We start from the raw sequence: 10,946 nt of genomic DNA on the forward strand, positions 1-10,946 counted from the left end.
TTTTTTTAATTAAAAAAATATTTTAAGTTTTTTTAATTTAAGTGATCTCTACACCCTACATGGGCTCGAATTCACAAGTCCGAGATCAATAGCTGAATGCTCTTCTGACTGGGCCAGTCAGGCACCCAAAAATCTGTGGATTCTAAAATGTTAATTTTACTGATCCTCTAGTTAGCCGCAGGACTATAAATGTTATAATTTCTTATTGTAAAAGCATTTACTCAAGTTTCAAAGCAGGTTTCTAAAATATGGATAATACTAGATGATAGGTACAATGCATAGCATTCCCCAAAATTTCTAATACAACTACTTTATAAAATGCATTTGGAAAATATCTGCCTATTTTGTACCTTATGCCATATTAAGAATAAGAGATATGGTGTTGCCCTCAAAATCAGATTAGTAAGGACAAACAAGTATAATTCAGTGATATACATATAATAATAAAGATATACACAGGCACTATGTAAACATGGGAGATTAAGATTATGGAGCTGGTCATCTCTCCTCAGCAACACTCTCCTTGGGAGACCCAGATTACCAGTGAAGGGCAATCCTGTAATATCCCAGACCCTAACATACTTGCCTCAAGTGAACCAGGGAAGACACCTCTGCAAAGCCAATCAGATTACCTCTTCCAGAAAATTTGTAAAAAGAAAAAAAATCAGCCAAACAGAGGTGGGCAGCAGAGATTCCAAATCATACTCCAGACTGGTAGACATTTACTATCATATTCATACTGTTAGGAAATTAATGAAACCCAGAAGAGGGTAGGCACAGAAAAACAGAGATGAGAAACCACGCAGCCAAGAAGGAAAGTAGTTTCTGTAATGCCTGGCTATGCTTTCTGTGACTGAATCATGCAAGTCTTCTGTATTCTGAGTATGAGCCCTTTTAAAAAAAACAAACAAACAAAAAAAAAAACCTGAATTCATTTGGTTAAGTTTCTAACCCCTAACTAAGAAAAGTACATGGCCAAATGTGGAGAGAGGGTCTGGGAAGGCTACTACTGAAGAAGTAGTGCCTGAGTACAGTCTCAACGGTAGAGGCATCAGGTAGCGAGGAATGATGTTTTCGGCAGAGAAGACAGCAAAAGTGTAGAATCACAATGAAGCAGAGTACACTGAGGGATCTTTAGGAATTTCTGATGGCTGAAGCATGTGTATATAAGGTTGAAGGGAATAGAGATAAGGCCAGAAAGAGAAGCAAACCCTGGCAAGGAGTTTGGATTCCACCCTCACCACCCCCATCACACTGCCACTCGGAGGTTATAAATATAATTAAATATTTTTTTAATTAAAAAAATATTTTAAGTTTTTTTAATTTAAGTGATCTCTACACCCTACATGGGCTCGAATTCACAAGTCCGAGATCAATAGCTGAATGCTCTTCTGACTGGGCCAGTCAGGCACCCAAAAATCTGTGGATTCTAAAATGTTAATTTTACTGATCCTCTAGTTAGCCGCAGGACTATAAATGTTATAATTTCTTATTGTAAAAGATGTTGAGCTAAGCAAGTTTTTCACATTTTTAAATGGGCGGGGGTGGCAGGAGAATAAGCAACAGAGACCATATGTGACCCCTATAAAGTCTAAAATATCCATTATCTGGCCCTTTAAAGAATAAGTGTGCTTTATTCTGCTGTAAAAAAATGTAAAGATTTTATGATGATGAACTAGATAATCAAAGGGGAATTTCTGCAAGATCTAACAGAACTATGGAGGATGGATTAAAGGGCAACACTATGCATAAGAAAGTCAGTACAAACTACTGCTAAATTCAGAAAAGAGAATGATGACTTGCACACCAGCAGTACCCATCAAAATGAGAGGAAAGGATCAGTTATAAAAAGAAATGTTTAGGATAAGGCCTCAAATCCATAATACTGCCTCCAGACCATTGCATATGGACTGGCCCCTGCCTTCTAGCCCAGTCTTATGCTACTCCTTAATCCCTTGGCTCTAGTTTCATACAGACTTTTAATCTGCTCTATCTCAGTCTAGAATGTGCTCATTTCCCACCTACCCATCTTAGTAACTGCTCACCCTCCATTTACTCTCTCTACCCTGAAATTCAGATCACTCATTTACTTAGTCATTTAGTCAATAAATATTTATTGAGTACATGTAGGAAGACAGAAATTGTGCTGCACTTAAGGGTACAATGATACAGACACAGTCCCTGCCCTCATGGAATCTACATTTTTTCAAAAAAGATTTATTTACTTTTGAGGGGGTGGGAACACACACATGTAGGGGGAAGGGCACAGGGAGAGAGGGAGGGAGGAAGAAAAAGTCTCGGGGGGTTGGGGGAAGAGGAAGAAGCAGACTCCCCACTGAGTGCAGAGCCTGACACAGGGCTCGATCTCGTAACCCTGAGAGCATGACCTGAGCTGAAATCAAAAGTTGAACACTTGGGACACCTGGGTGGCTCAGTGGGTTAAAGCCTCTGCCTTCAGCTCAGGTCATGATCCCAGGGTCCTGGGATCGAGCCCCACATCGGGCTCTTTGCTCAGCGGGGAGCCGGCTTCCTCCTCTCTCTCTGCCTACTTGTGATCTCTGTCAAATAAATAAATAAAATCTTAAAAAAAAAAAAAAAAAGTTGACCACTTAACTGACTGAGCCACCCAGGTGCCCCTGGAATTACATTTTATGGAAATCAATTCTAACCAAATGAGGATTTGAACATTTAAGTTGGTCAAGTAGCTCAAAAATTATTTAACATATATATATTATATATATATCAGTGTGCAAGAGAAAGTTTGCCTTACTTTCCTCCTTAAAGTTTCCTGCTTAAAAATTACCTTTTCAAGGGGCACCTGGGTGGCTCAGTGGATTAAAGCCTCTGCCTTCGGCTCAGGTCATGATCCCAGAGTCCTGGGATCAAGCCCCGAATCAGGCTCTCTGCTCAGCAGGGAGCCTGCTTCCTTCTCTCTCTCTGCCTGCTTCTCTGCCTACTTGTGATCTCCCTCTGTCAAATAAATAAATCTTTAAAAAAAAATTACTTAAAAAAATTATTTTTCAAATACATTATACATATATATTTATTTTCTAAATTTTGTGCAAATTAGCTGTACATTTACACATGGTTTCTCTTTTGATCTGAACCTTCAGATTCAGATGTAACAGCACAGGCCAATCAATCTGCTTGTATATCTTGATATATCTGACAAAGTCTATCACTAGATTACCATGTTTTGAAAGATTTTGTATGCCAGATCACATTTAATTTACCAATATTTTCCTTCCATTTTTAGAAGCTAAATCCCCAAACTATAAATGGCTTCCATTTTTAGAAGCTATATCCCCAAACTATAAATGGCTTAGAACGAGAAACCACTGCATTTTATAACTTTAACATCACCACACTCTGAAGATTTTCAATAAAGGTGTATTTGAGAGCGGCGCCTGGGTAGCTCAGTGTGTTAAGCCACTGCCTTCAGCTCAGGTCATGATCTCAGGGTCCTGGGATCGAGTCCCGCTTCGGGCTCTCTGCTCAGCGGGGAGCCTGCTTCTCTTCCTCTCTCTCTGCCTGCCTCTCTGCCTACTTGTGATCTCTCTCTATCAAATAAATAAATAAAATCTTAAAAAAAAAAAAAGGTGTATTTGAGAACTGTATAACTTCCTATTAATATTTCTGATCAGTGTGAATAATCATGGAACTAAATTTTGTTGATTTAACTCAATACAAAAGCAAATAAATGTTGATATTTCAGTTACCATGTACAGCCTTCAAATGGGCAATACTTTTTATCCAAAATATTTTTGGACTACAGAAAATACTTCGGAGTATTGGGCTGGCTCAGTAGGTACAGCACGTGACTCTAGATCTTGGGGTCCTGAGTTTAAGCCCCATATTGGGCACTTAAAAAAAAGAAAGAAAGGATATACTTCAACGAGTAATCCTTTTTTTTTTTTTTTAAGATTTTATTTATTTATTTGACAGACAGAGATCACAAGTAGGCAGAGAGGCAGGCAGAGAGAGAGAGGAGGAAGCAGGCTCCCTGCTGAGCAGAGAGCCTGATTCGGGGCTTGATCCCAGGACTCTGGGATCATGACCTGAGCCTAAGACAGAGGCTTTAACCCACTGAGCCACCCAGGTGCCCCTCAAGGAGTAATTCTTGTTACTATCATGTATAAAATCCTAGAAGAATTGGGACCTTCATATGGGGGGATCCCTTTGCTATAGAGAATTCCCTAGTCAGGTTAAGTTTAGAAGGCTCTGAATTAAAATTAAACAATTTGGGACACCTGGGTAGCTCAGTCAGTTAAGTGTCTGCCTTCAGCTCAGATCACAATTCCAAGCTCCTAGGATCGAGTCCTTCATCAGGCTCCTCGCTTAGTACAGAGCCTGCTTTTCCCTCTGTCTGCCTTTCTCCCTACTATGCTCCCTAACAAATACATAAAATCTTTCAAAAAAAATTTAAACAATTTAATGTTAAGTCTTTGTGTGCTTTTCTTTGTGGATATGCACTGTACCTCCAAAAGAACATTTCCAAATTTACTAAACCTCCAATTTTTTTTTTCCACTAAACACTATCAATATGGTAGGACACTAGCACCCTGAGGATACAATCTGGAAGCACCTGCTGAATTCAGTAATATTTGAGAGACAACTGGAAAATTAAAAAAATTAAAAAAACATTTTTACATTTTGCATCTTACCTTTCTAACTGGCGGGCCATGAGCTTTATTGACCGCTGCCAGGAATCGCTTAGCTCTAATCAAGTAAGCACTGCTTCTCAAGCTTCCATCTGAGTATCCCTAGGACAAAGGAGAGGTAGAAAAAAGACTGAACACCTTACTCTCTGAGATCTGAGGAAATAGGCTCATGCAGTTGAACTCTGACACAAAAATGTTTAAGTATTTACTTTAAAAATGTATGTCAAGTTTGTCTTTCATGCCATTATTTTCTGATATAAAAATTAAGGTTCCCTCTAAAAGTTTCAACGCTCCAGGAAGATGTTTATCCTGTGGTCACCTGTAACTCCTAGCAAAATGCTACCTAGAGGTGTAACAGCTTCAAAGATGGAAGTAGAGCAATGGAATCTTGGTGAAAGGAGAAAAATGTAGCTTTTTAATGGGGTGCAGGGGGTAGTCATACATAATAGGTGAAATGGCAGTGCTGAATCTGATCATCAAAATTCTGAGTGGAGATGATAACATTTGTTTTCTTTTCTTCCACTTTTTATATAGAGATAAAAATTTCTTCTTGTGTCAGGGCTGCAGCATACCATCCAGGGGACCCAGTTCATATGCTTTTCATTTGTTAACAGCTTGAACCCAATCCAGCCTCTATCAGCTGGATTGGGTTCAGCTATGAGTGACAGAAAACTCAAAACAATGGCTTAAATGATTCAGAAGTTAATTTCTCTCACATAAAAGCACAGGTAATCCCAAATCATGATCATTAGGCTCCTTCTATTTTGTTGTTTTCCCATCCTCAATATGTGGTGTCCCCTTCATGGTTTAAAATAAGTGCTTAAGGTCTAACCATAACATCTGCTGATCAGATAGCAGGAAAGAGAATGAGATGAGCAATAGCCTGCTATTTCCAACAACTCACAGGAAACTTTTATTTACATTCCATACACCAGAATGTAACAGCTATACCAGGCTGAGAAATAAATTCTTAATTTCGTCATGTGCTTAGTTAAAAATTGGAGCATCTATAATAAAGAAAAAGAAGAAAATGAATACCAGTCAACATTTCTGTCATTATACACCTCACCTGAAAATGTAAGATGGTTGGATACCTTGTAGAAATGTCTTGGCAGTCCGCTGAAGGGAGCTTTCAAAAGCAGAAAGTCCTGCCAGTGGCCAAGGAGCAAGACCAGTGTTCATAAAGAACTTCTCTAAATATAAAAGGCCAATCTGTAGGTGACAAAGAAAAGAGAGAGAAATCTGAAGACCAGAATAACAATGCAAGAGCAAAGAAACAACCTAAGTAAGTTGTAGTTGGAGAGGATAAATTCACATATGCAGTCCACAAAACTCAGAAACGATTAACACAGGACCATTATGTAAGTAATGGAGTGCCCAAGCGGGTCTGGGTAAAAACCTGGCAGAAAACCAAGTTACCAATTCCATTAGAAAAAGGCAGTCATCCTGGAACAAGATTAAAAAGGAAAGCAGACTCTCCTCTACCATTATTTAAGGACTGAACTCTCATTATTAGGCTGTGTATGAACTTTGGAGATGTCCCTATTGCAGACTATTGAAAAGAAGGAATGCACTTTACCTTGAATAAGGCTGCTGAAATAGTCTTCATGTTTAAAACTCTGATGAGAATACTAGACGCTGGAAAACTCTCATTTCAAAGCTGGCATCAAAATTCTGTTTTACAGACTGTTCCTTTAAGGGAAAGGGACCTGAAGGGGATATTTAGCTATACAAATGTAAAATAAGGACTATAAATGGAGCAGCAGTTCAAAGGACAAATGTCTCTGTGTAAAGGTTCATATTTTCTAGGCAGAGATAAATTTCTGCAATTGTTTTTCAGGGAAATGTGTATTTTTAAGTAGGGCTTCAGATTTTCCTACAGAGTGTTGTGTTCTTATTTTAGCAGTTGCTCACAAAAGACCAGGAACTAACACCCTAGAAAACAGCAAGATGGACTTCTGGTCTTCACTTCAAGAGAAAGGCAAGAAGATTAAGCTAGCAAGCTATACCTGGCCTGGCCTATACAGCTTATGTTTTATGCATGCAGTGTTAAGATTAATGACTCTGAAACATATTAAACAGTACTTTTTTTTGGTAACTTGAAACACACAGATGTAAAGACCTCTCTTTTACCACTGCAACCCTACCCTAGTTACTGTATATGTTTTTCTTATACAGGTGTATCTTATTTTATTGAGCTTCACTTTACTATGCCTCACAGACAGTTCATTTTTTATAAACTGAAGGTTTTTGGCAGTCTTCACTGCATGGAACAATTCTATTGGTGCCATGTTTTTCCAGCAGCATTTGCTCACTTCATGCCTTTGTGTCTCCTTTTGGTAATTCTTGCACATTTCAAGCTTCTTCACTCTTACTATATTTGTTATGGTGACTTGTGATCAGTGATCTTTGATGTTACTATTACAATTGCTTCAGGGTGCCAGGGACTACACCCACATAAGACAGCAAACTTAACTGGTAAGTGTTCTGTAAATTCTAACTGTTCCACTTACCAGCTCCTCCATCTCTCTCCCTCTCTTTCTGCTTCCCTGTGTTGTCTTGAGACACAACAGTATTGAAACTAGACCAATTAATGACCCTACAATGGCCTCTAAATGTTCAAGGGAAAGGAAGAGGGGCACGTCTCTCACATTAAACCAAAAACTGGAAATGATTATGTTTAGTGAGGAAGGCATGTTGAAAGCCGAGACAGGCCAAAATCTAGGCCTCTTGGACCAAACAGGTAGCCAAGCTGTGAATGCAAAGGTAAACTTCTTGATGGAAATCAAAAGTGCTATTTTAGCGAACATGCAAAAGATAAATGAAACAGCCTTACAACTGAAACTTTTAGTGGTCTGAATAGATCAAACTAGCTACAACATTCCTTTGAACTAAAACCTAATCCAGACTAAGGCCCTAATTCTCCTTAATTTTAAGAAGGCTGAGAGAAGGAGGAAGCTGCAGAAGAAAAGTTGGATGCTGGCAGAGTTGGTTCATGAGGTATAAGTAAAGAAGCCACCTTCAGAACCACCTTCAGAACATAAAAGTGTAAGATAAGGGGGCACCTGGCTAGCTCCATCAGTAGAGCATGCAACTCTTGATGTTGGGGTCTTGAGCTCGAGTCCCACAGTGGGTGTAGAGATTACTTAAAAAATTTTTTTTTAAAAAGTAGAAGGTAGGGGGACGCCTGGGTGGCTTAGTTGGTTGGACGACTGCCTTCGGCTCAGGTCATGATCCCGGGGTCCCCAGATCAAGTCCCGCATTGGGCTCCCAGCTCCACGGGGAGTCCGCTTCTCTCTCTGACCTTTTCCTCACTCATGCTCTCTCTCACTGTCTCTCTCTCAAATAAGTAAATAAAATCTTAAAAAAAAAAAAATTTAAAAAAAAGTAGAAGGTGGGGATGCCTGGGTGACTCAGTAGGTTAAAGCCTCTGCCTTCGGCTCAGGTTGTGAGCCCCACATCAGGTTCTCTGCTCAGCTGGGAGGCTGCTTCCCCCTCTCTCTCTCTGCCTGCCTCTCCATCTACCTGCCTGCCTCTCTGTCTACTTGTGATCTCTGCCAAATAAATAAAATCTTAATAAATAAATAAATAAATAAAAAGTAGAAGGTGGGGATGCCTGGGTAGCTCAGCTGGTTAAAGTGTCTGCCTTGGCTCAGGTCCTGATCCCAGGGTCCTGGGATAGAGTCCTGCATCAGGCTCCTTGCTCAGCAGAGAGCCTGTTTCTCCCTCTGCCTGCTGCTCCTGCTGCTTGTTTTCTCCCTCCCTCCCTCTCTCTCTCTCTCTCTCTCTGAAAAATAAATAAAATCTTTAAAAAGTAGAAGGTGAAGGAGCAAGTGCTAATACAGAAACTGCAAGGGCGCCTGGGTGGCTCAGTCAGTTAAGCGGCTGCCTTTGGCTCAGGTCATGATCCCAGGGTCCTGGGATCAAACCTCACATCAGGCTCCCTGCTCAGCAGGGAGTCTGCTTCTCCCTCTCCCTGCCACTCTACCTACCTGTGCTCTTTATCTCTTTGTTGAATAAATAATAATTTTAAAAAATCTTTAAAAAAAAATACAGAAACTGCAACAAGTTATATAGAATATCTAGCTAAGATCATTAGTGAAGGGGACTACACTAAACAAAAGATTTTTAATGTAGATGAAACAGCCTTAGATTGGAAGAAAATGCCATCCAGGGCTTTTATAGCTAGAAAAAAGTTCATGTCTGGTTTCAAAGCTTCAAAGAACAGGCTCTCTTGTTGGGGGCTAATACAGCTGGTAACTTTAAGTTGCAGCCAATGCTCCTGATCATTCTGAAAATCTTAGGGCCCTTAACAATTACACTCAATCTACTCTGCCTGTGCTCTATAAATGGAACAAATTCTGGATGACAGCACATGTTTTCAACATAGTTTACTGAATATTTTAAGCCCTCTGTTGAGAACTGCTGCTCCGAAAAAGATTCCTTTCAAAATGTTATTGTTCCTTGACAATGCACCTGACACGCAAAATGCTTAAGAGATGTGTAACAAGATTAGTGTTTTCTTGCCTACTAAACATATCTGTTCTGCTGCACATGAATCAAGGAGTAATTCTTTCGAGTCTTATTTAAGAAATACATTTTTTATAAAAATGTAGCTACTAGAGATAGTGATTCTTCTGATGGATCTAGACAAAGAAAATTGAAAACCTTCTAGAAAAGACCGACCATTCTAGATTCCATTAACAGCATTTGTGATTCATGGGAAGTGGTCAAAATATCAACATTAACAGAGGAGTTTGGAAGAAGCTGACTCCAACTCTCACGATGATTTTGAGGGGTTCAAGACTTCAGGGAAGGAATTAACTACACATGTGGTGGAAACAGCAAGAGAACTAGAAGTGAGCCTAAAGATGTGACTGAACTGTTTTAATCTCATGATAAAACTTGAACAAATGAGGAGCTGCTCTTTATGCATGAGCAAAGAAAGTGATTTTCTTGAGATGGAATCTACTCCTGGTAAAGACGTTATGAAGATTATTGAAATGATGACAAAGAATTTGGAGTATTACATAAAATTAGTTGAAAAAGCAGTGACTGGGTTTGAGAGGACTAACTCCAACTCTGAAAGTTCCTCCGTGGGTAAACTTCATTGATGTTTTACTTAAAGAAATGGCCATAGGGGCGCCTGGGTGGCTCAGTGGGTTAAAGCCTCTGCCTTCCGCTCGGGTCATGATCTCAGGGTCCTGGGATCGAGCCCCGCATTGGGCTCTCTGCTCAGCAGGGAACCTGCCTCCCCGCCTCTCTCTGCCTGCCTCTCTGCCTACTTGTGATTTCTGTCTGTCAAATAAATAAATAAAACCTTAAAAAAAAAAAAAAAAAAGAAATGGCCATAGCCACCCCACCTTCAGCAACCACCACCCCTCATCAGTGAACAGCCACCATGGGCAAAACCCTACACCAGCTAAAAGATTACAACTGGCTGAAAGCTCAGATGATCGTTGGCTTTTCTTTTAGCAAAAAAGTATTTTTAAATTAAGGCATGTAAATTAAAAAAAAATAATACTAGCACACACTTAATAGACTACAGCATAGTGAAAACAAAAATTTTATATGCACTAGGAAACCAAAAAATCTATCTGACTTGCTTTACTGTGGTCATCTGGAACCTAACCTACCATATCTCGGGTATGCCTATATTTGGATATAATTGACCTATGGTTAAGGGGAATGGGCTCTGCTGAAGGAGGCAAACACTGCTAATGGTAAATATTCTGGGAAGCAGATATTGTGTCAAAAAACAAGGTTCAAAAAGTAGATATTCATGTGAGAAAGGAACGAAGTCTCTCTTGACATGGACTCAGAAGACTCTCTGGGCTTCTGGCCTTGTGGGAGGATAGGGTCTAGGCAGGAAGAGGATAGTCTTTTCAAGGTAGTATTCAAACAGGTTTATGTAATACTGAAGGTACACTAATGCATTCCAAGGGACACCTGAGAAGGATAAATTGTAAGAAAATTTCCTATCTGTATTTCCCTATGCTTTCTTTCCTAAAAATAATCTACTTTCCCTAAATCCTCATCCTTCCACAGTTCAAAAGAAACTCCCACTCCCATCCATACCAAATTTCATTACCATGCATTGCCCCAGGTTGTAAAACCTCCACAGAAAAATCCCCATAGGGGATTATTTAAAAAGTGTCTTAAAGCCTACCTTAATTCAGGCACCATTAAACCTCAGGTTTGTGGGGGCGCCTGGGTGGCTCAGTGGGTTAAAGCCTCTGCCTTCGGCTCGGGTCATGATCCCAGGGTCCTGGGATCGAGCCCCGC

At 39.9% G+C, this 10,946-nt stretch overlaps 1 protein-coding gene across 3 annotated transcripts in view; it reads right to left on the minus strand.

The window, feature by feature from the left end:
- Positions 1–10,946, minus strand: part of ATF2 (activating transcription factor 2) — an 83,523-nt gene that overhangs the window by 62,026 nt on the left and 10,551 nt on the right. Inside the window, exons 2-3 of one of the 3 annotated variants that reach the window (XM_059394205.1) lie at positions 5,756–5,873; positions 4,665–4,763 (exon numbers count right to left, since the gene is read on the minus strand). The exons of 1 other annotated variant lie outside the window; for it this stretch is intronic. The gene's annotated coding sequence lies outside the window, so the exon portion shown is untranslated. Of the gene's footprint in view, positions 1–4,664; positions 4,764–5,730; positions 5,874–10,946 lie in introns of all 3 variants that reach the window. One more of the 3 variants, XM_059394204.1, reaches the window with a different exon arrangement.

The sequence above is a fragment of the Mustela nigripes genome, chromosome 3 (assembly GCF_022355385.1).
Source record: "Mustela nigripes isolate SB6536 chromosome 3, MUSNIG.SB6536, whole genome shotgun sequence".
Lineage (NCBI taxonomy): Eukaryota > Metazoa > Chordata > Mammalia > Carnivora > Mustelidae > Mustela > Mustela nigripes.